General features: G+C 38.9%; 1 protein-coding gene across 4 annotated transcripts in view; it reads right to left on the bottom strand.

Moving 5' to 3' along the window:
* NPAS2 (neuronal PAS domain protein 2) overlaps positions 1 to 19653 on the bottom strand; it is a 258956-nt gene extending 239303 nt beyond the window's left edge. For 2 of the 4 annotated variants that reach the window (XM_074213809.1, XM_074213808.1), the window contains exon 1: positions 19000 to 19533. The gene's annotated coding sequence lies outside the window, so the exon portion shown is untranslated. Of the gene's footprint in view, positions 1 to 18999; positions 19534 to 19575 lie in introns of those variants that run through there. The other 2 variants (XM_074213807.1, XM_074213806.1) reach the window with 2 other exon arrangements.
* Positions 19654 to 27724: the final 8071 nt, after the last annotated feature.

Genomic DNA, 27724 nt, shown 5'->3' with positions numbered 1-27724 from the left:
CATCAACATGCACACCAATTGCACCTATCAAAAGAAATATAGAAAGCAAATCTATTTCATCTTTACATCTATGAGAGGACACTTGAAGTGATCCAAATTATGAGGAAACAACATAAATGAGATATAAGTAAGATACTTGACAAATCCTGATCAGTACAGTCCTAGATAAAGAAAAGAATATTTGGAAAGGCTATAGAAAGATTCTATGTAAATTTAAATATGTATACATTTTCACTAAGCAGTATTTCCTGGGGTTTTGTTTAGTAAAGACAATTCAAAACCTTTTTTATTCTGAATCAACCAAATTTTTTGAGTTTAATATTATGCAATCACTTTTCTTTTGAGAAATTGTAATGCCCTATGACTTATCCAATCTCCTAATAACCCAATCATTCAGGATCAAACTGGATATGTCATGATGATTTTTTTCTCCCTTAAACCCATATCTAATCTCTGTCCCATCTATTCAGCCTCTGAAATATTTTTCATATTCAACACCCTGGTTCTAGTTCTGGCTTCTAGATTATTGCAATAGCTACCTGCTGGTCTTTCCAATTCCATTCTTTTCCTCCTCATCTCTATTCCATTGTCAGATGAATTTTTCTTATACATAGTAACCACAGCACTTTCCTGCTCCAATCATTAAAATGACTTCTTAGAATCAAAGCCTGTTAGATTTGGAAGGAAATAGAAGGATCAGTTAGTTGGGAGGTTCTTTGTCTTCTTTTGTGCCATGGACCCCTTTTGAAAGTTTGGTGAGTGATCTCACACTTTGGAATACACAGGATTCCATAGGAAACCAATTATATTAAAAGAGTTAGTAAGGTATTACAAAAAATGTTCATGGACCCCAAGGTTCAGAACTCCTACTTTAGTTCACACCTCACATTTTATCAGTAGGGAAACTGAAGCAAAAGGTTAATTGCTTTGTCTGAGATCACACAGTTAGTAAATGAAATTACCAAAATCCTTAGCCTGGCATTCAAGGACCTGACTCTGTTCTACCTTACCAGCCTTATTTGCACCATTTTTCCCTTCATATAACCTCCCCTCAGGCAAAGTAGATTATTTACCACTAAAGAGCCTTTTGCTCAGAGACAAATTCATTCTGTCCTACTCAAATGCCATCTTTCCCAAGAAACCTTAACTGATTTCTTCAGCAGGAAGTAAATCACTTCCTCCTCTGAACTCCCATAGGATTCTGATCCTCTCTTATGCACTAAGTATTTTAAACTTTATGCTATAGTTTTTTTTAAAATAATGCTATGTTGTAGAATAGGAGAGACAATGTGAAACCTCCTGAACTATGGCATAATCTGTTTGATTGTAAAGACAATCTCAGTCACCCTAGCACTTAGTAAAATATCATACACATGTATCTATGTCAATATATATAGGTATATATTGCAAATATTCAATAAATTTTCATTATGTGCACATATTAATGAGTACTTGAATAAAAGGAAACACAGAGCAGCAAAAGGGATGATAAGGTATACATATATATATATATATACATATATATATATGTATATATATATATATCTATGTATACCTCTTACTTGGGCTATTGCAATGGCCTCCTCCATTGCAATGGTCTTTCTACTTCATTCTCTCCCTATTTCAGGTCATCTTCCACACAGCTACCAAAGTGATTTTGCATAGGTCTGGTCTCATGTCATTATCCTTTTCAATGAATAACAGTGATTCCCCAATGCACCTAGTAAAAAAACTAAAAATTCCTCTACTTGCCTTTTAAAATCTTTTACAACCTGGCCCCAACTAATCTTTTCAACTATTCATTGCAAATTAATAGCTTCTCATACTTTTATGGTCCAGTCAAAGTAACCTCCTCTCTGCTCCTCAATCACAGAGGCTAATCTCTATGGCCTGGAATGCACTCCTCTCCCCTATTCCCACAAATAGAATCCCCTGCTTTCTCCATAGAAACCTATGTTTTTAATCCAGTTATATCAAAAGCATCACCTTCCATATGAAGTCTTTTCCCTGACCCCTGATCCCTAACTACAGCTAGGTCTTGATTAGTGCAAATGATTAATGCCCTGAAGTGGTTACATCTATTTGAATGAGTAATATTGGAAGCCATAATTATGTAAAATATGGTAATTGGTTCTAACCCAAAAGAAATATGCAACACAAATTCAAATAACATGACCACTTCACAGGATTCATTATTCTCATTAATCAAGACCTAGCTATACCTTTCATTTAATTACTTTTTATTTATTTTATTTATTCTGCATATCTATGTATACATGCATATACATATATACATACACACACATATATATATATATATATATATATATATATATATATATATATATACATATCTACACATTGTCTTCCTGATAAAATGTATGATCTCTGACATCAGAGATTTTTTAAAATCTTTTTCTTTGTATCTTTAGCACCTGGCACTTTGTCTGGCACAGAGTAGGCTCTCAATAAATGCTTGATGATTGACTGATGGTTGGAGAGACAAATCACATTTTAATAATAATAATTTATAATAACTAATAATTTATATAGTATTTTATATACATTGTCTCTTCTGTATTTTATACACTGTAAGGATCTATAATAATTAGTAATATTTTCTTTGGGCTTTTGGCAAGGAAATAGAGTTAAGTGACTTGGCCAAGGTCAAACAGCTAGATAATTGATAAGTGTCTAAGAGCAGATTTGAACTCAGGTCCTTCTGACTGTAGGACTGGTGCTCTAGTCACTGTGTCACCTAGCTGCCCCATTAATTCTATTTTTATTATAAAGATGAGGAATTGAGGTTCAAGCAATTATATTACTTGTCTATGGCCATACAGCTAGTAATTATTAATTTTTGTTTTGCTTTTAAATTTTTTAATTTATTTAAGGCAATGGGGTTAAGTGACTTGCCCAAGGTCACACAGCTAGGCAATTATTAAGTGTCTGAGGCTGGATTTGAACTCAGATCCTCTTGACTCCAGGGTCAGTGTTCTATCCACTGTGCCACCTAGCTGCCCCAGCTAGTAATTATTAAAGGAGTTAACACATGTTTTTCTGACTTCTAATTCAACACTCCAACTACCAAACTATACTGCTTCTCTGATACAAATATATTTACTGAACACCATAATTTCAAATTAATATAGTACAAACTGAAAAAGTTTCAAGTAGCAAAGCAAGGGTAGCTAGGTGACATCATAGTGTAAAGAGCACTAGGTCTGAAGTCAGAAAGATTCATCTTATTGAGTTCAAATACAACCTCATTGCCTTGAAAAAAACAAAAAAATAGTCTGATACAGGAAGTGATTTTTTGAAACAAAAATTTTTGCAAGGCAATGGGGTTAAGTGACTTACCCAAGGTCACACAAGTAAGGAACTATTAAGTGTCTGAAGTTGGATTTGAACTCAGCTCCTCCTGATTCCAGAGCCAGTGCACCACCTAGCTGCCCCAGAAGAAGTGATTTTTATAAAAACTTTTGAAGGAAGGGATACATGAAATTTTCGAGATTTGGGGATCACTTGGGCCAACACTCTTATTTTACAAATGAGGTTATAGAGGACCAGGGATGTTAAACAACTTTCTCAAAGTAATGACTGATTTGTGACAAATTTCAAAATTGATATCATTACTTTTGATTCCAGCTCTAATACTTTTCCCACTATATCACACTGAAGGAAACTGAAGGAAAAAAAAAGAAGCAAGGAGGTGCATATGGTTAACTGTTCTGGTGATAGAGAAATAATAGATAATGTTTGTACAACACTGACTTGTCAAGGGAGAATAATCACAAGAGCAAAGATTATTTTTCTTCAGATCAAGAAAGCTACTTGAGAAAAGGCTTCATTGGCCTCTGATTCAACAAATCCTACAGAAAGACAGCTGATACCCTAGCCAGGAGCCCCTGCAGCTGCATATCCTTGAAAATGCCTTTCAAACTATCTGATCTCTGTTGACAAACAACTTTGAAAGACTCAAGAACTCTAATCAGTGCAATGACCCTCAACAGTTTCAGAGGAATGATGCTAAAGAATGCTATCCTGACAGAGAGATGATAGACTTAAGTTGTAGGATGAGGCAAAAATTTGCACAAACAATGTGATGATTGCGTGATTACATATTTGGTACAAGTACTTTGTTTTTTCATTTTCATTTTCCTTCTCCAGTAGATGGATAGGAGACAAAATAAATGCTTATAAATAGGAAAAATTAATTTTAAAAAATCATGTCTAAAATGAAGATCTCTGAGTGTTATCTCTATTTAGGAGCCTGCACTTTTCTGTTGGTAACATCAGAATCTCCTATTCCAAATTAAATTAGGCAACTGGGTGAGATAATGGATTCAGTGTCAGACTTGAAGTCAGGAATCTGAGTTCAGACCCTCCTTCAGATACTTTCTAGCTGTGTGGTCCTAGACATATCATTTAAATTCTTTCAGTATTCATCTTCTTATCTGTAAAAGAGAGCAGCTGGATGGTGAAGTGGATAGAATTCTGGGCCTGGTATCACAAAGACTCATCTTCACAAGTTCAAATTTGTGACTCTTGCCAAGTCATTTTATGCTGTTTGTCTCAGTTTCTTCATCTGTAAAATGAGTTAGAGAAGGAAATGGCAAACCACTCCAGTATTTTTGCCAAGAAAACCCCAAATGGGGTCACAAAGAGTTGGAAATAACTGAAAAAATATATGATAATAATAGGACCTACCACATAGGGTTGTTTTAAAGATAAAATGAGATAATATATTTAAGTCATTTTGTAAACATTAAAGTGATATATAAATACTAGCTACTGTTAAATCATGCATGATTGTTGAACACACACTATGCTTTCTGGTATGATATGATCTGCTGTCCAGATCTAGTTAGAGAATACCATTATTTCTTTCCCTCCTAGAGCGGGAAGAGAAAACTAATTCTTTTAGGACTCAGCAAATCTAACAAGTCAATAGACACATCCCCACACATGTAAAATACCAGTGAAAGTTTTTTTGGGGGCGAGCAGAACAAAACTTAAGATGATCCTTAAGGCCCATTCTACTTTTGGATGCTATATATTTTTTTATTAGATATCTTCTTACATTGAGTACAAAATCTGCCTCTCTGCAAATGCTATTATTAGTTTTGCCCCGTAGACACAAACAGACTAAGTTTCATCCCTTTTCCAAAGAGAGAGCCTTTCAAATATTTGAAGACTGTTATCTTGTGCCACTCCTCAGAACCAAGACTCTTCTGTTCTATGATAACCATTCTCAGTTACTATAAGTGATCTTCATATGTCATAATTTGGGGCCCTTCAGCCTCCCAATTATTCCATGACTTTTGAAAATTTTGTGCCCAGAAACCAGTACACTACTGTCCTTGTGGTTTGAACAGATATGACTGTCAGATCCTATATTTTGGACAATGTGTTTTCTCAGTGAAAACCAAAGATCATGTTTGTTTGTTCATATACTGTTTTGATATTAAAGATATAGTCAACTAAAACCCATGAGCCTTCAGACATACTTATGTAGGCATAGTTCACCCACTGTTATGCTTAAGGAATGGACTTTTTCTTTTGGCCTAAACGTTGGCTTTTGTGTTTATTATCCCTATTAAATTTCATCCTCATTTTAAGCTATTTCAAAAATTAAAATTAGTAATTGGGGGCCAGTTTGTGAATAAATTAGAAACAAAACTATAAGGTTTTTGACACTATAAAGACTGATTTGCCAGTGCTCAATTTTTTAAATATGCTTTGAAGTAGTATAAGAGCTATAAGTATAAGTGTTTACCACTAAAAGGAAGTACAGGATAAAGGTCAACTTTTAAAAACTTACATAACTAGTCCCTGGCATAGTCAACTTCTGAATGACTCATAGATAGAGGAGAGAAAGGGAAGTGAGAAACTGGCCCTCCCATTTTTATTCTCTATAAGACTTAGTGCTTTTGGTTTCCCAATTCAGAATATCTAAGGTATAACTGGGTTATCCCCTTTCTTGTATGCTAAGGTGGGAAGATATCTTGGCTTATACAAATTTAAAGAATTAAATAGTTCCAGATGCTTAGGAATCTATCATTCTCTGCTACTTTTCTTTTTTTTAAATCATTCTCCTTTTGTTGCCCTTACAAAATGAAAACAATTTGAGAGACAGGGAAGCCACCACCAATGAAAAGCATTTATTTGTTGAAATGTGTGCATTATTGTACTAGAGTAATGAGAAATTATACTGATAAGTGAATGAAGAATTTTAAATACCAAAACAAGAAGTTTGAATCTGACGTGTTGGGTAACCGTGAATCTCTATACTTTTGAATGTCATGGTAGTAATATGATTAAAAACTGAGGAAGATTACTCTAGCGTCTTGTTCAAGTATTAAATGAGAAGAACCTGTTAAATGGGAGAGCAATTAGAAGGTTTCTACAGTATTCTGGGTAAGAGGGGGAAAAGAGGGATGGTCCAAAAATGATTGTGGTGAAAGAATATGATTTATAGCTCCTATGCTGGAGAAAAAAGAGCAAATTGAAAGAAGTTAGTGTATTAAACATCTACAACTTTGGAATATCAGGTGGGGTTAGTAGTGAAACTGAGAACAGGAAAACAGCAAAGAGTAACAGTTTACCTTTTCTTGGAATATTTTACACTTACAAGACACCTTCTTAGTATGAGTATTATTATTATTATAATTATTATTACTACTTTATAGATAAGGAAAAAGTTGTAGGCTATCTAGTCATATATAGCAAGCGGCAAAGACAGGACTTGGTATTTCCATTTTACTGGTAATTCTGGGGTGCAGGGGTGCCACTGATACAAGCATATTTGGGGGTGGATGGAAAACACCAGGTTTCAGTGTGTTAGTTATTAGGTGTCAGAGGGGCAAAATAGTAGAAATTGCCTTTTAAATACTAATAGATCTTGGGTAGCTAGGTGGTGCAGTGGATAGAGTGCCAGGCTTGCAGTTAGTCTTCCTGTGTTCAAATCCAGTCTCAGACATTCTAGTCATATAATCCTATTTGCCTCAGTCTCCCATCTGTTAAATGAACTGGAGAAGGAAAAGGCAAACCACTCCAGCATCTTTGCCAAGAGAACCCAAATGAAGTCATGAAGACTTGGACAGGACTGAGAAATGACTAAACAACAACAAAAAATACATTGGGCAAGACAACAAAGCACAGTTCTAGGCTAACCCCCAACATTGACAATCTCTGTATTGTTAGGAAGAGGAAAGAGGAGAATGAAGAATAGGTAGAAAGAGGGAATAGAAAGAGTGAAGAGAAAAGCCCTTGGGAAAACTGGACAGAGGTCATTTCAAAAATGGATAATATCAGAGAAATACCATCGTATGGTGAAAAAAAGTAAATGAGGTAGATAGACCTTGAAGACAGCAAAACTTGGATTCAAATTCTGCTTCTAATTGGTTGGGTGACAATCAGTAAGTGAACTTAAGCATTTCTACTTCTAGGAAGCTATCTAAGACTTTAAGTTCCAAACTAATTGCTGACCTGCCTTAGCAGAGGGAGTTCCCCAGATCTGGGCCAAACCACAACAATAATGACAGATGATAATTATATGACCTTTTTAGTTTACCAAACACCATGCATAGTTAGCTTATTTGATCCTATGAGGTGAGTAAAGAAGATTCCCTCCCCCTAATTTTAAAGATGAAAAAGCAGAGGCACAAAAAATTAAATGACTTCAAAGTTAAGTGTCTTCTGGGGCAGCCAGGTGGCGCAGTAGATAGAGCACTGGCCCTAGAGTCAAGAGGACCTGAGCTCAAATTTTACCTCAGACATTTAATAATTACCTATCTGTGTGATCTTGAGCAAGTCACTTAATCCCATTGCCTTGCAAAAAACAAAAACAAAAACAAAAACAAAAACAAAAGTTGTGTCTTCTTTAAGTCTCACAATCGTTAAGTGGCAGAAGCAACTTTGGGATTTCTAATTCTAAACCAGCACTCTTTCTACTCTCTCATCAAAGGGTTAGAGTTTCCCACCCACACACATAAACCCAAGAAAGGTGGATTAGCCAAGGGATATACACGCTGTTGAAAATATCCTTTGTTTTCCTTGTTTCACATCTGTTTGAAACAAACAAGCTAGTGCACAGTTGCCACACGAAATGTCAGTGAAAATACTACTTACTGACAATTGCAACAGATTGGATAAGAACAGGAAAGGCTTTATAAAAGACTAAATTCTTCTCAGATAATTAAGAATAACATATGCCCATAGAGTAATGGAGGGTATACCAGAAGGCACATTCTTTTTTGAGAAACACAGACAATCAAATTAGTTAATTCAGGTCATTTCTGCTCCCTCTTCTCTCTTCTCCTCTCCTTCTACCATTTGGGTTAGAAGTATCCAGACTGGCAATCTACATTGGTTTAATGGACATTGTTGTTGTTCAGTTATGTCTGACTCTTCACGTTAATGTTCTCTATGGTATTTGCTTAATAAAGATACTGAAGTGTTTTATCATTTCCTTTTCCAGTGAATTAAGATAGAGAATAAGCAACTTGCTCAGGGTCATATAGTTAGCTTCTCAGATGGATTTGAACTCAGGTCTTCCTGACTCCAGGCCACTTATCCACTGGCTACCTAACTGCCTCCTCTAATAGGCTTAGTCATTACTAAATCTTCTCTACACTTTGTGCTGCATAGACACACTATTATCTCTAAGTAGTCATGATATATAAAATGAACTGTACAAGAGTAAAACTGTGAACTGTGGTAAGTACCTCCAGGGAAGCTTTTTCTTCCCCCTTAACAATTAATAACTTTGCAGAAGTAGGAGCATAGGATACCAAAGAGCAATATTTCAATTTCAAAAACAAATTCTGAGTTAGCTTTACAATATCAAAGGTAGTATTACATTTCATTAAATTTGACTCTTTATTCTATTAATATTTAAGGCTCTGTGCCTAAAAAAACCTTCAGGTTTAAATTCAAGACATTGGTAATGGTACAGATTTAAAGTAAATTCATCTTTCCCTAAGAACTTTATTGAATATTTAGATTTTCTAACTTGAAAAAAGAATCATTATATGCTGTCACACTAAAACTAATAGGCTACAATGGGCAAAGATGTAATTTTTCTGTTGATTTTTTTATTTAACCTCTTAGTTTATTAAGTGATTCCCAGGCTGTGAGAGTTTTTTTTAAAATGCACTTTGGGGAGTAATAACTTCTTTCTTTATAAAATATTTTGGAATTTGAGGTTGTGTAAAGAGAAATGAAAAAGTTATGATATGGGTTTTATACCCACTTTTGAATACAATTTCAACAAACAAAATGTCTATTTGGCCTTTACCTGGGAGGAGTACATTAACAAAATTAATGTTAAGTGCTAGGAACATTAAGAAACTAGATTCTTCCAAACTGTCTTGTCTTCCTCCATTCTTGTTATTCAAATCAATCATCAGGTATTTTTTAAGAGTTACTCTACTATATGCTATATATATATATTATATTATATTTTATATATATATATATATATATATATATATATATATATATATATATATGTATGTATTGTTCTTAGCAATGGAGATACAAAGACCAAAAGGAATTTCTATTCTATGGGAATGGCAGTGGGGATAACATGTAGAGAGATAAGATACAACATAATGCCAACTAAATGAAAGGTAAACAAAAAGTAACTGAAAGTAATATATAGCTGAAGCAATGCAAAAAAATGGAGGAGGTAGCATACTTGAGTTAAGCATTAAAACAACCAAACAAAGACAAAAACAAGGGGTTCTACGAAAAGAAGTAAGAAAAGGGTATACATTCTAGACAAAAGAGAGAGTCTATGCAAAGACAGGAGAAGAAATGTCAACCATGAAGGAGAGCAAGAAGGCCGGTTTAACTGGTATTCAGAATATGTGAAAGAATATAATGTGCGTTGAGTCTGGAAAAGTAGGGTTAGAATCACATTATGAAGGACTGAACTGAAAATTTCTTGTTTGCACTTAGGAGGGAGAAGAAACCACAGGAGTTTCTTGATCAGGGGACTGCTGTCATTTTGAAATGTCATTTTAATAGTTGTATACTAGAGAATCAGTTGGCAAAGGGAGAAACTTGTAGCACGGAGAGTAGTTAGAGGCTATATTATAACTGTCCAAGTTAATGGACAAGATAACCTTTCCTAAAGAAATATTACCAAGTACCCACCAAGTATAAGGTATTTCAAGGAAGAAACTATATTAGTTATAGATCCTAGGCTTCAAGGTACTTATAATCTATATGGAAACAGATGGCAAAACAGTCATTTGACTTCACTGGTTCTCAATTTTTCGTATGTGTAATTAGAAGGAGTTAAGTGAAATAATATCTAAATTCCTTTCCCATTCTAAATGTTATCTTACATAAAGAGAGAACATGATAAATGCTAAATAACTTGTGTAGAACCTAAGTATTTCAAGAGTTCGTTGGAGTAAAAGGTCATTATGTGCTAAGGTGATCAGGGAAGGCCACATAGACCATTTGGAATCTGAACTAGTCTTTAAAAAGGAGAAAAAGAAAAATAATTTCACTGCTGCCACCCTTACTCCTTCTAGTAATGGATCTCAGGCTATTTAATGAAGAGACCAATTTTGACCAGTGTAAGAGGTATGTAAAAACACAATCTGAAAATCCTAAATATGTTACTGCTACTATCTATACTTCAATCACCCCTAGGCCATATTCAAAGTGATATAGGAAAGACACCCAGAACTGGAGTCAAGAGTCCTGTATTCAAATCCTAGTTCACTTACTTTCTACCTACATGATCTTTGGAAAATTACTTAAGCGGGGCAGAGCCAAGATGGTGAAAAGAGCGGATCCTATCTTAGGCGCTCTCTCATAAATCTTTGAAACTAAGGACTTTAACTAAATTTTCGAGAGACAGAACCTATAGAGGGACCCAATGAGGCAGTTCTCCTACTCAAGGTAACCTGGAAAAGAGCAGAAAGGCTCTGCTCCCAGGGTTGGAGGGGCAGCCTGCCAGAGGGGTGGCTGGCCAGAGTGAAAAAACTTCAGCCACCCAGAGGCAGCCCCAGGGTGCTAGGAGCCGCAGCTCACAGAAGCTGGGGAGTTTCCTGAGCTATGCCCGGGGGAGCACCAGGCACAAATTAGGGGAACAGCAGGGGGACCTCTGCCAGAACAAGCACATGTAGTCCAGCCCTCAGGGCATGCAATGAGCAGCTTGGCCACTGCATTCCAGATACAGGAAACATAAGCAGGCAGAGCCCATAAGCAGGAGCCCCCAGGGAATGAGCCCATTGAGCTGAGGGAGGGGAGTGAAGAGAGACTGACGAGCTCTGTCCTCTGCCCCAGAACAGGACTCTGGGGTTCTGACCACATTCAGATCCTGATTGCAGTCTAGGCCCCCCCATAGAACAGCAGCCCCCCCTACCTCAGCCCCGTAGCAGAGGGGGGTGCATAGGTCATTCACAGACCAGGAGAGAGGACAGAGCCTCACACACTGAGATCCTTGTGGGAGTGTCCCAAAAGCCCAGGAAACACCCCCAAAACAGGCTTAGGCTGGGGAAATGAGCAAGCAGAGAAAAAAGAGTAACACCATTGAGAAATACATTATCTATGATTCCAAGAAGGTTCAATATACTCAGTCTGAAGATGAGGAAACACAAGCTCCTGCATCTAAAGACTCCAAGAAAAACAGAAATTGGGATCAGGCTATGACAGAGCTCAAAAAAGACTTTGAAAATCAAATGAGGGAGTTAGAAGAAAAACTGGGAAAAGAAATGAGAGAGATGCAGGAAAAACATAAAAATGAAGTCAGCAGCCTAGTCAAGGAAATCCCAAAAAATGCTGAAGAAAATAGCATGCTAAAAACCAGTTTAGGTCAAATGGATTAAACAGTTCAAAAAGTTATTGAGGAGAAGAATGCTTTAAAAAGCAAAATTGGCAAGATGGAAAAAGAGTTAACAAAATTCTCTGATGAAAACAAATCCTTCAGACAAAGAATAGAACTCAGGGAGATTGATGAATTTACAAGAAATCAGGACTCATTACTTCAAAACCAAAGTAATGAAAAATTAGAAGAAAATGGAAACATCTCATTGGATAAAACAACTGATATGGAAAACAGACTTAGGAAAGATAATTTAAAAATTATTGGAATACCTGAAAGTAATGATCAGGAAAAGAGCCTTGACATCATTTTCAAAGAATTACTACAGGAAAATTGCCTTGATATCCTAGAAGCAGAGGACAAAATAGAAATGGAGAGAATCCACCTATCTCCCCGAGAAAGAGACCCCAAAAACCCAACCCCTAGGAATATTATAGCCAAGTTCCAGAACTCCCAAGTCAAAGAGAAAATATTACAAGCAGCCAGAAGGACAAATTCAAATATCATAGAGCTGCAGTCAGGATCACACAGGACTTAGCAGCAACTACATTAAAAGCTCGTAGGGCTTGGAATATAATATACCATAAAGCAAAAGAGCTTGGAATGCAACTGAGAATCAACTACCCAGCAAGGCTGAATGTCCTCTTCCAGGGAAAAAGATGAACTTTCAATGAACCAAGGGAATTTCAAATGTTCCTGTTGGAATGGCCAGAGCAGAAGGTTTGATCTTCAAATACAGGACTCGGGTGAAGCATAGAGATTGGAGAAGGGTAAAATATGAGGGACTTAATGATATGAACTGCATGTATTTCTGCATAGAAAAATGACACTGATAATACTCATATGAACTTTCTCAGTTAATAGAGCAGGTAGAAGGAACTTTTATAGTTGAAGGACAGGAGAAAGCTGAATTTGAAAATAAAATATGATGTAAAAATGGAGTCAATAGTAAAAAGGGAAATGTAATGGGAGAAAGACAAAAGAGGGGGGAAATAGGCCAAGATATTTCATATATTAAGATTTTTCTTTATTACAATGAGCTATTGTAGTCATATGGAAGGGGGAAGACAAGGGGGAATGAGGGAATCTTTGCTCTCATCAGAGGTGGCTAGTAGAGGAAACAGCATATATACTCAGTGGGGTATAGGCATCTGGAATAAGAAGGAGGTGGGGCTGGGGGTGGTGTGAGTGATGGAGGAGAGGATGGACCATGGGGGGAGAGTGGTCAGATATAACACATTTTCTTTTTTACTTCTTGCAAGGGGCTGGGATTGGATGGCCTATCTTGGACCATAGGACCAGGTGGATGCTGGGCCTAAGGGGTGGTAGGGGGGCTCAGGGCCTCTTGGCCCCAGGGCCAGGCATCTGTCTGCTGTGCCACTCAGATACCCTACAGCAGAGTCAGAGTGAAAGAAGAGAGAAAATATAGTACATGGTAGTGGAGAAATATGAAAGGAGGGAGTTGGAATCAGCAATGGCAACGGTGGAAAAATATGGAAGTAACTTTTGTGATGGACTTATCATAAAGAATGTGATCCACCTGTGACAGAGTTGTTGGTGTTGGAACAAAGACTGAAGCACATTTTTTATTATTATTATTTTGGGGGGGTGCAGGGCAAATGGGGCTGGGTGGCCTGCCTGGGGCCATATAGCAGGGTGATCGTTGGGTGTCTGAGGCCAGATTTGGACGTGGGTGTTCCTGGCTTAAGGGCCAATGCTGTGTCCACCACCCAGCCACCCCTACTATTATTACTATTTTATTTTATTTTGGGTCTTTTTTTTTCTGTTTTTGGTTTTTGGAGGGCAGTGGGGTTGGGGTGGCTTGCATGTCACACAGCTGGGTGATTGTTGGGTATATGGGGCCGGATATGAGCTTGGGTGCTCCTGGCTCCAGGGCTGGTGCTCCGTCCACTGCGCCACCTGGCCATACCTACAATTATTACTATTATTTGTTTTAATTTTAATTTTTTCTCTCCCCTTTACTTTATTGCTCAAGCGAGTCTATATTTTTGGGGGGGAGGGGGTATTTTGTTTACTCTTAAACAAGAATATTTTATTACTGTATAAAAACATTATTTGTACAAAATGAGAATAAATAAATATTAAATATTAAAAAATAAATAAAATATAAAAAAAGAAAATTACTTAAGCTTTCTAGGTTTCATTTCATAATCTAAAAAAAGAGAGGGCATAGAACCAAGTGATTTTTGTGGTCTCTCTTTAAAGCCAAAATTCTGCATTGCACATGCTAGGGCAAAGAAATCTAACCTTGATAACCAAAGAGAATGAGAAGAACTTTCACTACTCCTTGCTCTCCATATGCTATTGATTAAGCTGCCCATTGGGAGAATGTTGCCAATAAAAAGAACATTGCTTTTATAGTAAAGACAGGAAGAAATCCAATCTGACAGTAAAAGACAAGTGTTCAAGGTTCTGAACTAGAGCATCTTAAAGATGCCATACATATAGCTGTCTATCTTAAAGCTGCCATACATTTTTTTTAGATTTTTTTCAAGGCAATGGGATTAAGTGGCTTGCCCAAGGCCACACAGGCAATTATTAAGTGTCTGAGGTCAGATTTGAACTCAGCTACTCCTGACTCCAGGCCCGGTGCTCTATCCACTGCGACACCTAGCTGCCCCTGCCATACATTTTTTTTAATAAAAAAGTAAGATTGTAAAGTATCTTATAGATGTTGAACAAGTAAAAATGCATAGAGGCACTCCTATTTTAAGATTTAATATTCGTTACACATCTGAAGGCTAGATTTGATCTACTCTATCTAAGAATGTACCCATTTAAATAGATCTGGGATAAGGTATCCATGAGGGTAAAATTTGAAAACTATACTGTATGTTTTGGTCCAATGCCATAAACAACTCAACTTCTAGTAGGGGTTCTTGGACATCTTCTGGTAATTAACTATGTTTTAATATATAAATGCTTTCCTTTGCAATCCAATGTATTTGATTTTATTAATTTAAAAAAAAATTTCTGAGAAGAGGTTCATAGGCTTCACCAAACTACCAAAGGGACTGATGATACATACACAAAATGCTAAGAAATTCTGACTATACACATATGTGTGTGTGTATATAGACATATATATTATATGTATATATACACAAGCCTTGTGCAGTAGACTTTTTAAAGTAATATTAATGCTGTTGGATATATCCTACTAAAATGTTTGTTCTCCCTTTCCTGCACCATGGCTAATCTTAGTTACTTTTATAAATGCCTGGATGAGGTCAATACCTCAGCACCCTGTTTCTTAGAGGTAAGTGACTATTGGTCTATGGCTTATGTGAGGAAGGAGACAATCTTCTCCATCTTTGTATACAAGTAGAACTGTCAGAATTAATGTTGTTGTTCATTCCAAATGAACCCTTTTGGAGTTTTCTTGGCAATTGAAATGTTCTGCCATTTCCAGCTCCTTTTTACAAATAAGGAAATGGAGGGAAACAGGGTTAAGTGACTTGCCCAGGGTCACACACAGTTAGATTGTGTCTGAAGTCAAATTTGAACTCAGGTCTTTCTGAGTCTAGGTCCAGCTATCCTCTGTACCACCTAGCTACCCAGTGCAAAATGACCTGGGTTTAAATCCCTTAATTCTGTTTATTACTTCTTCAATCTTGGACATATTGTAATCTAAGGAAAGGTTCTTTCTCACTAATTAAATGTGTAACAAGAACATTTTTTAACTGCTTGATTTCTTTTCCCATCCCAACATGGCTTTTATAATAGTATTTTTAAAGCTGGGGAAGGGGTAACTTTAGAATTCTTGGAATCTCAATTCTTTCATTTTGTAGCTGAGGAAATTGAGGGTTAGAGAAGTAGTATGATTTGCTCATTGTGTCATGACTAGTAAATGTGAAAGGTACAATTTTAATTCTGGTCTTCCTAACTCCAAATCCGTCCTGTACAAGGATATTGAAGTAGAATAGGTAAGACCTTAGTTTAAACATTAAATAACAATTTTCTAAGACTCAATCCATTTTATAAGATTTGTGATCATGATGATGATGATGTTTGTCCTTTATTCTAAAAGAAGACATGACATCAGGGAGATGATGCCATGACAAGTACATGGATTAGATTTGAGCGAAGGGGGGACTCACTTTCTCCTCTATAGTCATCTGGGTACAGTGACCAGATATGAATCAGGATGACTGGAGATGGCCCTGGATGGGGGAAATCAGGGTTCAGTGTTTTGCCCCAAGGTCACATGGCTAACATCAAGTGTCTGAGGCAGGATTTGAACTCCTGTTGTCCTGACTCCAAGGCCAGGTCTCTATCCAGCACAGTGGTATATAACATAGTTGCATAGTAACTTCTACACAAATACTCTCTCAAAAGTCTACAGAAGCTTTGCCAACAGGATAATATGGTACATGCAAGCCAGTTCCCAGCTTTGGAGATAGATTGTAACTTAATTAATGAACCACAGAAAGGAAAACTTGATACAATTTCAAAAAAACTATCTAAAAAAAACTTTCCTTAGTATCTGTTCTTATTTAGTAAATAGTTATTTAGTACATCAATCCAAAATTACTCATCAATCAGTTAACATTTATTAGGTCAAGCCTTGGATATATAGAAAGAAGTAGTTCATCAGAAATACCATTCAAAACAGAATTACTCATAGTCAAGCATCTCACCAGTATAAAATATAAAAGGATAAGATTTTTTCATGATTTTTGAGTAAATATCACTTTTTAGCTAAAGCCTTTCTTTTGATCATTATGATAAATACAAGAAAGATGATGGTTATGCCAACATGGCATTTTGTAAGCAAAATAAGAGATCACATATAATTTATATTTGAAAGTTCAACTAAATTAAACACTTGTTATAGAGTGGCCAATTAAACACTTGATACAATGCAGCCAAGAATATTTAATCATTCAGACATTTCAAATGACTCAACAATTTGACCTCTCTTGGGAAAAGAGAAGTCATCCTGTGCAGTATAATCAGTGTACAACAGTTAATGATGTCATGGTCCCCAAGGAAGGTCTGACAAGTCATTTAAGAACACTAAGTGCAATAAAAATAAAAATATTCAAAGGGACCAAAAAACTTAGTTCTTTCAGTCCACGGTGTTCAAATAACATATCCTTGAGAGTATTACTTTATGAAGTTGTGACATGTAAATATGGCTGTGCCCATACATTCAGATATATGTATACACAGAGAAAACTATTATTTCAGTATAAAAAATTGCAAATATACTTTCCCTCTGAAACCATTTTAAAAAGTGCCAAGTGTTAGCAAACAGGTATTAGAATGGTAGGAAAAGGGAATGACTACTCATAAAATAAGTAGAACTGATTCAAATAAATAATAGCAAGCAATTTTTTTCAAGTTTCATTATCAGTCAGTTAGAAAATGTGCAAATATTTCTGATAAATTCCTTTCCTTATAATAAAATAACTCTAAAAATAATTGAGTTTTTCAACAAATGTATTAATACATATAGTTTGCATAGTTGTTAAATCATGTCATTTATATATTATGGATTTTTTTCATTATGCTCATTTTTTAAAACTCGTCTTGGTTTTCAAAGATGAGGCTCCTGCCTTTTCATTTCCAATTTTTTGGAGGTGATAGTTTATTAATAACCTTTCCTCTAGAATATATTTCATTCTATATAATGCCAAGAAGAGAACTGAGGACAAAATCTACTTTATGTTCACTCAGTGGGGCAAATTATAGACTGAATAAAGAAATCTTACTTCACAATTGGAAATGGCTAAAAGCTTTTCCTTTATAATTCTTATAAGCCTTAGACCATGATTTCTCTATAAGATGGAAACATAGTTGCTGATTGAGTTTATGTTCACTCCCTTTATTTTTAACTAAAGTTTTAATGAGATCTGCTGAGACATGTCAATACTTCTATTATACCTAGTTTGGTTTTAAAATGAAACACTGAATTTTTGTGAAATAAGGGCTTATTTCAGAATGAATCTCTCAAACCATTCTGTTTATATATTTGTTTTTTGGCTATCATTAGGAAAATTGTGGAAACTGGTTTTCCTTTTGGGAAATCAGGTTGCAAAAGATAAGAAAGTATTTGTCCTTGAATTTTGAAACACATCTTCCAGATTAAGAAGGGTAGCCATATTTTGAAAGCAGAAAATAAGTTGTTAGGCTTGGAAACAGCTGTTATAAAGGCATATCAGAAGTGATCCGATTGCCTTACTAATAAGTTGGTCTATTCGAGTTAAGTGAACTATATTTCTGAGTCAATGTAGAAAGTCAAAAGTAAAAGTACACTCCTACTAAGAAAGAAGAGAAAGTCTGGGTCCTAAATTATCCAGATAAACTTGTTTACACTGCCTACAATAATCATGTCATCTCAACTCTCTACTTCATTTTGCCTCTAAAGACATACACTTTAAATAAGGAACAAAGGAAAAAAGTATCATCCCTGTCAAGTATTGGAGACTGAAAGCAGCATTTAATAATGAAAAGAAAGATGTAATTTTCCACTGAAGAGACCCCTATTCAGGAGGAGAACACCTGTTGGATTTGAGAGTTTAAAGTTTAGTGTAATAATGTATACCTGTTATAATCCAGAGAGCTTTGCAGTTTTTGGAGCTGTGCCCCCTGTTTAAAGGTTGCCCCATTGCTTAACCAACATATCTAGCTACTAATTATTTATGAATCACGGTACTGAAAATAAAGTTTCCTACCCTAAGCATTTAAGGAGTGGTCAATAGTGTAGTGATGTTTTTGTGTTTGTTTGCATGTAGCACCTTGTTCCCTGTTAATCCCTTTCTGATTTCTTTAGTAAAAGCTTAGATTATGACAGCCAAAGTGTGCTTCATGTCAGGGGACTGAAGTACCCATTTCAAATAAAACTTCAGTGCCCCCCCCATCTTTCATGTGTAAGCAAAGTCTGGAACTAGAGGGCAACTGACCAGGCTATTCAAGAAGCCGGACTCTTCCAAGTTCCCCAAGCAACTGACTCAGTACCCAGTTTGGGCCAAATTCGAATCCACTAATCAGAAAGATGTGTCCGGCGGAACCCATGCCACCGTCTCCTTCCCTCCGAATGTCAGAATGCCCGACCGCCTTCCTCCCCAGCTCGAGGTGGCAAACCGTACAAGCCTAAAGCGCTCAGTTCGGAGTTCGAGACGTACCGTGGGATCCGAAGGTTCTGAGATGGTAAACTTGGGTGGGGACGATGGCTTATGAATCTGCAGATGATGCAGCCCGGTCTAAGTTCCCCTCAGACGCTGCCCCAAAGTATCTAAAGCATCCCAAAGTCTCGGAGGTGCCCCCGCTACTTCCTCCAGACTCTCAGCAAATCCTGAAATGACCGGAGTAGCAATCGCCACCTCCTTCTCCTCCTGCTTGCTTGCAGAAATGAGTAGCCCTGGGCCATGGGCGTGTGTATGTGCCTGTACAAATCGTCTCCCACCTCACACAGGGGCAGCCACCCCCCCAGCTCCCCTCCCTGTCACCCACTCTGCGCGTGGGGGTCCCCGGACTCGGCCGGAGGGCAGCATCTCCCAGCGCCTCGGGGAGCAGGTGAATGAAGACACACACACACACACACACACACACACACAGCCGCCCACGCGTGTCCACGGTCACATAACACACACGCAGAGCGAGGCATGTAGTCGTGTGTCACCCAGCAGAAGCCCCAGAAAGCGGCTGGTCTCCCCCCGTTCTCCGGGTCCCCGATCTCCCCCCCCCCCCAGCGGCTCTACCTGGGCTGCTGGCGGCGGCGGGGCTCGGGGGGCTCCGGTTGCCGCTGCCGGTGCCGCTGCCGCGGGAAGCCCTCAAGCCCTGCGGGGACCGCGCTCTTCCAGCCGACGCTGCTGCTGTCGGCCGAGGCAACCTGAGAGCCGGGACTGCTGGGACCCGGCCGCTGGCGGCGGCTCCCGCTCCCGCTCCCGCTGCCGCTGCCGCTGCCGCTGCCGCTCCCGCTCCGCCCTCTGCGGGGCGCCTCGCGGCTCTCCCGGCCGCTGCCCCGCTCCTGCAGGAGGCCGGGCTGCTCGCGGGGCACACTCCTGCGCACGCACAGCCAGCCCGGGAGGCTTCCCTCACTCGCCGCCGCCGCCTCCGCCTCCGCCTTCTCCCCTTCCTCCTCCTCCTCCTCCTCCTCCTCCTCCTCCTCCTCCTCCTCCTCCTCCTCCTCCTCCTCCTCCTCCTCCTCCTCCTCCTCCTCCCCCTCCTCCTCCCCCTCCTCCCCTTCCTCCTCCTCCTCCTCCTCCTCCTCCTCCTCCTCCTCCCCCTCCTCCCCCTCCTCCTCCCCCTCCTCCCCTTCCTCCCCCTCCTCCCCTTCCTCCTCCTTCCCCTCCTCCCCCTCCTCCCCTTCCTCCTCCTCCTCTTCCTCCTCCTCCTTTTCCTCCTCCTTCCCGCCGCTCCCGCCGCCGCCGCGGTATCTCATGGTGAGAGCAGCAGCCGCATCCCGGGGCTCCCGCTCCGGCTGCGCCTGGAGGACTCTCACACACACACACCGCACACGCACGCACGGCGCGGTGGCTCTGGGACCCACGACCCGACACCGGTCTTCCCTGGAGCTGCGGGCTCGGACCCCCGCAGCCCGCGGCCAGCGGCCGGGGCTGCTGCTGGAAGGCACCGGGGTCCCGCTGCAGCCTGGCAGCCTGGTCGCCGGCGGGCAGAGGGAGGCGGAAGGTGGGGGGAGCAGGGGCGAGGGTGCGGGGAGGTGGTCTCGAGGTATAGGAGCCAAAGAGAGGCGGTGCAAGAGTTCCTATCAAAGTTGGCACCCGGGGGGCAGAAAGCTTCCACCCTCCCCCGGCACACCCCCCCCCCCAGCTCCTGGCAAAGCTTGCATTTGGCTACCCCCTCCCACTTTCACCTGCGTGTCTGTGCGTGCGTGGTCCGCCCCCTCTGTTCCCCCAACACTGCCTGGGGGACAGAGGTCTGGGCTTTGGTGTCCTTGCACGCTGGAGACTGAATTCTCTTTATTGGATTCGAAAAAAGTGGTTCCCGAATTAGGGGCGGGGGCGGCAGAGGAAGACGCTGGGAACTTGGGGGGCAGGGGCTAGTGTGGAGTAGGGCCGAGGTGTTTGTCGAGGCCGGGTGGGGGGGTGGTGGCGGGTTTAGCAGCGTTAGCTACCGCTGCTCCTTCAAAATAATCAGTATCTCAAGGAGAATATAGCTGGTCTGGAAAATGGGTCAGGGATGAAAAGGAACATGCTAACTGCCCCTTCCCCACCCCACCCCCTCTAAAGTCGGAGGTAGATGTGAGGGGGAGAGGAGATTGCCTAGAGGAACACACACTATCCCCCCCCCCCCATTCTTCCTCTTTACTTCCCCTCCCCCCGCCACCCTCCTCTCTTTTTTGCACAAGTGCAGGAAATGTTCCACTGACCTACATATTTTTCCAAACATACGTGACCTTTTTTTTTCGCTTTGTGGGAGGAGACAGGCGAGGATCCAAGAAGGAGAGAAGCTGGAGAGGGAGAGAGGGGAAAAATAAGTAGAGCAAAAACAGCGAGGGTTTCACAAAGCCTACAGCAAATATCAGGCAGGAGACAGATGTATATAAATAGTCTTAAAATAGCCCAGTAGCTGATGTTTGATAATTCCGCATGGCTCCAAAACTTAAGTCGGGCAGAAAAGGGCGGCTCTACCAACTCAGGCGGTACCTTGAAAAAGGCTGGATTTTTCAGGACCTTCCCAGGCAGAACTCCTCCCCACCACATTTAGATGCCACAGTGACAGGCTCAGCTTGAAAGTCGCCAAATGCCACCGCTTTCCCATCAACCCCTACTTGAGACAAACACCTTCCGTACCAAATAAGAGGGGACGGGAGAATTTTTCTTCCCATAGAAGGACCACCACCCTGAATAAACAGACAGGGAGTGAGAAAATTACAGCCTCAAAGAACAATCAAATCCAAATCCTCCCATGCCTCCTCTCCTCTCAGCTCTGCACCGCCCCCCCCCCCCACCCCAGGCAAGCCCTTGAGCTTTAATGTGGAGATCAACAATCCAAATTTCGTAGTCTAGTTCTATTAAACCAGTTTAAAGCCATCAGGGAGAGATGTAAAGGCTGTCTTGGAAAAAAAATGCGCCCCCACCTGTCCCTTTGTCAAACCCTTTCCCTGAGTTCTGCTAACTATTAGAAAGGGGCTTCCCTTAGGTGTTTCACAATATTCGAAGGGTTTAGGGTTGCCTACTCTCTACTCCAATCTCATTTCTTCCTCTCCACCCCCCCCCACCCCAAGTTCAAGGCTTGAGTCTCTACAGCCCCGTCATAACTAGCACCGCCTTATTTGGTCATGCAACTCCACACCGTCAATTAGATCAAAACGCTCACCAAGAGCTCTCCACCCCACCCCACCCCACCCCCACCCCCCGTGTAAAGTAGGTCATTCTCTTTATTTCCCACTTGTATTATTTTTGTCTAATTCTTCTTCTGAAAAATAACTAGATGTAAGGAGGCGAGCATTCTAAGGAAGCTGTTATTCTTAGGATTGCTTCTAATTTGTAGGTGCTTTTCAAGGAGAAGAATGAGGTTTAGGAAATATAACTGTTAAGTCTTTTCCATTCCAAAAAGAAGGACGTTCCCCACCCCCCCTTCCCCCTTCCCTTCCCTTCTTTAGGTAGCTGTATTTCATCCTGCCTTAAACTGCAGCCACAATTAATGTCCAAAGGATAAAGTTGTGTACTTTTAACCGGATTTAATCCAGAATTTAAAAAGCTCCTCCCTTCCTTTGGAATAGATCCCAAACCTCTTCTCCTCCATCTCCGCCCTTTGGAAATTGCCGGACAATACTTAAATGATCCCTTGGACAAATGAAATGACCTGAGGTGATAAAGTATCAGATACAGTAGCAATGCAATTTTTCCCTGATGTAATTTTACAATGTTTGCTACCCAATATAAAGTGGTAACTCATGAGGTCTTACTTTATATTTCTTCTTTTCAAGGTCACAAAAATAATACTTTGTGATCATGGTTTCTGGTGGGGGTTGGAGGGGATGTGTACTTATTTCTGAATCCATCTAATTTGCCTCCTGTTTGCAGATTTCACAGGGCTGACACCTTATGTGCATGACTATTACAGGGAGTACAGTCTGGAGAATGCAACAGGAGATTAGATTAGAACAGGGCCCTCACTGGAATATTTTCTCTCCATGAACAGATGAGGTTAAGATGACGGTTTATCCCTATTCTAATATAGGCATGAAAAGAGTCAGTCAAACATTATATAATAAAATGCATATAAAATATACAGCATTGCAAAGGAAACCATAATTATAGCAGCTGTATTATTTTTGTCTTCTAAATTGTTATAAAACTCATAACTAGTGTGGGGGGGTGGATCTTTTATGTAACCTAATGGTCAATTATTAAAAGTAGTAGTCTTCCTTTGTCTTTTCATCAATAAAAATTTTCTGTCTCACAACTTTGTATTGAGGGGATATGGAGGAGAAATTAAAATATAACCAACTATTTAAATTATTTTATAGATATTAATGGGAGAATTCAGTCTTTTTGTGGGCATCATTTGATAAATTGTCCTCCCATAAAAGCAGATTGTATTCTAATTATTACTGAACATACCTATTAAGGGCCTATTGTATATGGGAGGAAGAAAGACGTATTAGGAACACAGTGCTTGCCCTCTAAAAACCAGTAGTCTATAATAGTCAGTAATTTGTATATAGTAAGCTTCAGTGTCAGGAGCATCTGTATTTCATTTCTCCAAAATCTATTCACTTCACCTCTCAGGGCCTCCAGTCAACTATGTAAGATTAGAAATTATAATTTAGGTGTTGTTCTGCATTGGTAGAGGGAATTTCTCCCTGAGAGCTATCTATAATAATAAAATCACTGATTTGGTTTTTAAAAACACGGAATGAGGTTTAGAACTGATATTAGAGAACTATATGAAATAAATTAATATTTTATTGACTACCAAACATTTTGCTCCTTGAAGGCAGGTATTGTTTTAGTTTTGACTATACAAAATTTCCTATATTTAGTGCAGGGTCTTGCACATAATAAATGTGTATTGAATTGAACAACATGCCAAAATTTAAGTATAAATATGGTAGTGAGTGAAGAGAGAATCTTGGGAGATTAAAGTCACATGGAAGAATTGGGTTCCCCCCCCCCCCCCCCAAGGCTTATTGGTTTTTTTGGGGGGAAAGACTCTTGATTGGAAATTAGGAGACCTGTATTCTATAATCAACTGCAGCTATCTAGCTGGACAAGATAGTTGGGCAAGTCACTTAATTTCTTTGGACCTCAGTTTCTTCATTTGTAAAATGGGAATGGGAGGCTGAATAGATTGGGGGGGGGTCTATAACTGTATGGGAAAAGTTACTTTCATTTTACTAACCTCTCATTTTCTTCCATTATTGAAAAGCATTATTCTGAGGAAAGGTCCATAGATTTCAGTAAGTAGCTAAAGAGATCTATAACACACAAAAAGCTTAAGAAACTCTGAATTATATTCTTTTTCTAGTTCAAAAATTTGATAGTTCTGTGATAGTTGATTATATAAGTACTGCTACCTTTTTCATATTAACTTCCATTAGGCAACTTGTAGACCGAACTTCAGATTATATTGAGGACGTTTAAAACACACATACACACACACACACACAGAGTCTTGCATTATTAAGTAGTGTAACATAATACAAGCAGAGCAAAATGCCACAACTGAAGAGTAAAGACCCAGTTAACATGAGGGAAAAGAAGAGGTCTCAGGACCATGCAATACTTGATTAAATGACTCATAAGCCAGAGCTTCTGAGTACCTGTGAGAAAAAGATTTGAGAACTGAAAACTCACCTCCGAAAGATCAAGGCAGGTATAATTGTAAAATTTCCATATTGTGGAAACTTCTGAACATATGAAAATACAGTAAAATGATTTTTGACGCTGTTGCCACAATGAGGATACAATTGTGGCAAAGGCCTTTTGCAGCCTGCCTGGGAAAGTCAAGACATGATTTTTCCTTTGTGCAGAGTAGATCATGTGATTGGCAAGCAGAAGAATGAAGTCAGATTTCCTTATAAACCAAGTATGGATAACTAAGAAACTGAAACTTGACCTGAAAGGAAGGCGATTTTAAATTAGATGAAATACCATAGAAGCTGATCTGTGACAAAACCTTAACTGATCTTAGATTTCTATGATTAGCAGCATTTTACATATTGTCTCACACACACATACTTCACAGCAAATGAAATTTTAAGTGTTGTTCTCTATATAAACATTATTTTGTATACAGGTCATTGTTTATTTACCTATATATATGTGGTTTTCCTCTGGTTCCTTGAGGAGCTACAGTGAATAAAACGATGGACCTGGAATCAGAAAAACTTGAGTTCAAAGACACAAGTTAGACACAAGTTTTGTGACCCTGGGCAAATCATTTACTCTCTGTAGTTCCTGTTTCCTCATCTGTAAAGTGACCATAATAGCAGCATCCACCTCCCAGAGTTGTTATGAGGATCAAATGAAGGCTTAGCACAATGCTTAGCACATTGCAGGTGCTATATAAATACCATAGTCTTTACTTATTTGGAGTATTACTAAGGGACCTGTTTGGGATTTGGTGACATCCATTATAGTAGTGTGTATTTTGTCAAAAAGTTTTGCATCACAGAAGGACAGGGTTCTAGCCAGTACAAGAAAGCTCAGGGTACCATGCTGCTCAGGGCCCATGATCATAGGTTCAGAAATTAAGAACTGGGAGAGACCTTAAAAATGATCCTGTCCAACTTCTTTATTTTATAGTTGAAGAAACTGAGACCCAACGAGAGGGTGATTTGCTCAAACTCAAATAGGTAGTCAATAACTGACACAGGATTTAAATCTACCTTTTCTTTCACTGAATCTGTAACTCTCCTTTGCAACTTACTTTCCTGAGTAAGTGAGAAGAGCTATAGGTCACTTCCTTCCCAACAGGAAATATTATATTATTTAGAAAGTCCTAATGAATTTTTATGATGTTCCAGTGTAATATTTATGTTTAGGGTGTGGGGAGTATTAAAGGAAATGGTCATACTCTTTCTATCTTGTAATGATAGTGTGGAAAAATATTCAGTTCAAAAATATCCCAGAAAATGTTGACTCTTAAGGATCGAGAATCATAGACTAAAAGTTTGAAGGTACGTACTAGTCATCTAGTCCAGTCTCTCAAAAAAGTATAAATCCTGTTTTATCCCTGCAAAGTGGTTGTTCAGCATCTACTTGAAGGAAAATCCTGTTGTGATGGGGAAATCATTATCTCTCTCCATCTAGTCCCTTGTGTATAGACCTGCTTGGTTAATAAGAGCTAAATGCATATGGGAACTTTGGTGAACCACAGAATAGGTGAAAATATCCAAGGGAGAGAAAAGATCTAAAAAAGAAATCATTTGTTGGGGGTGGGGTGGGGGAAAAGACAAGGAGAAATGAGAGAGTCTAAAGAATGTGGGTGAACTGTAAATGAGCCAAAGGGATAGAAGTTGTTCTCAAGCTGGTGCAATTAGCTTAGAGGATTTCAGAAGTAATTGTAGAGTTGAAGCTAAAAGCACATATTGTGGGAGATATCACTTCAACACTGTAATATATTTGCTCCTCAGCTGCATTTGTGGAGGGGGTAGACAAGCTGTTTAGACACACACTTTTTCAACAAGTGGAAAGAGTACAGTTTAAGCAAAGGGGGCAGAAAAACAGCTGTGATCTGACACACTAATGTATGTGATCTTTATCAACTCTCTGCCTCAGGGGGGAAAAAGATAACTTCTCATTTACCTCAATATTAATAAAGAAGAAGTAATTTAAGTGTGTTTTGAGGAGATTTTAACCAGTAAATGTGTACTAATATTAATATCTCAGAGTTATTTTCTATTTGTCTTTTTTGTCAATGTGCAGATGTTAATGTGTTAATGTTTTAAATAGTTATTATAGTAAAGTCTATATAGCCATCCAAAAATAATCTGTACAATAAATATGTAAACCATGCAATGATATGGAATTTAAAATAATAAGCAGTTCACTTCAATATAGTAAAAGGTTAATTACAGCAAAATTAATTTTTTCAAAGGAGCTACAGTATTTATTGGCACTAGGTAAGAAGTAGACAAAACTGTTTTTTAAATAAGTAAATAACATTTTAATAGTTTTCTGTGTTATAAGGTTTTGATGCAAAATAAGGTTTTCTTAAAGGTCTGGACCTTAATGACTTATGCTGTAAACCATCTTATGGGGTAACAAATTGAGCTAGAAATATTTTACAGTTATGGCATTATTACCTCAGTGTTCTTCCTTAATGTGCAAATTAGGAGCTTAGAAAGTATTTTCATTGCTGTAACTGGGATAAACTTTGTTTTTTTATATTTTACAAATTGATAATAAAAATCATCTTGCCCCCTTTTTGGAATCTGCATGAGTTTCAGATATTGCAAAAGTTCTAAAAATTAATTGAATACGAGGGACTTTATTAAAAGCCTCTTTTCACTTTTAAATTGAATTTTACAGTACTGTATAATACCAACTTAAGACAACAGTGAGTGGACTATATCCTCCGTGTTTTGAACTACCATGGTTTAGGAGTTGGGGAAGGGTGGAGATAGGAGTAGAGAGGAGACCAGGCCGCTCAACTCTCGTGGTGGTATAGATTCTTCAGAACAATAAATAGCTTTACAAATCCTGTCTTCCTCTTATTCCCAAATAATTCTTTTTTGCTACCTACCTTTTCTCTTTTTTTTTCTACCCTCCCCACTCCCAGCCCCCTACTCTGCTTTTGGCCTGTTTTTACCCCCACCCCTATTCCTGCTTACACTTGATCTTAAAAATTATTTTGAAATATCATCTCATATTTTATCTGTTCTTCATTTAGATCTTTATGGGAGTTCAGTCCTTCACAGGATTTAACAAATGA

The sequence above is a fragment of the Macrotis lagotis genome, chromosome 1, assembly GCF_037893015.1.
Source record: "Macrotis lagotis isolate mMagLag1 chromosome 1, bilby.v1.9.chrom.fasta, whole genome shotgun sequence".
NCBI lineage: Eukaryota > Metazoa > Chordata > Mammalia > Peramelemorphia > Peramelidae > Macrotis > Macrotis lagotis.
Note: the sequence above shows the minus strand (reverse complement) of the source record. Positions and strands in the feature narration are given on the sequence as shown.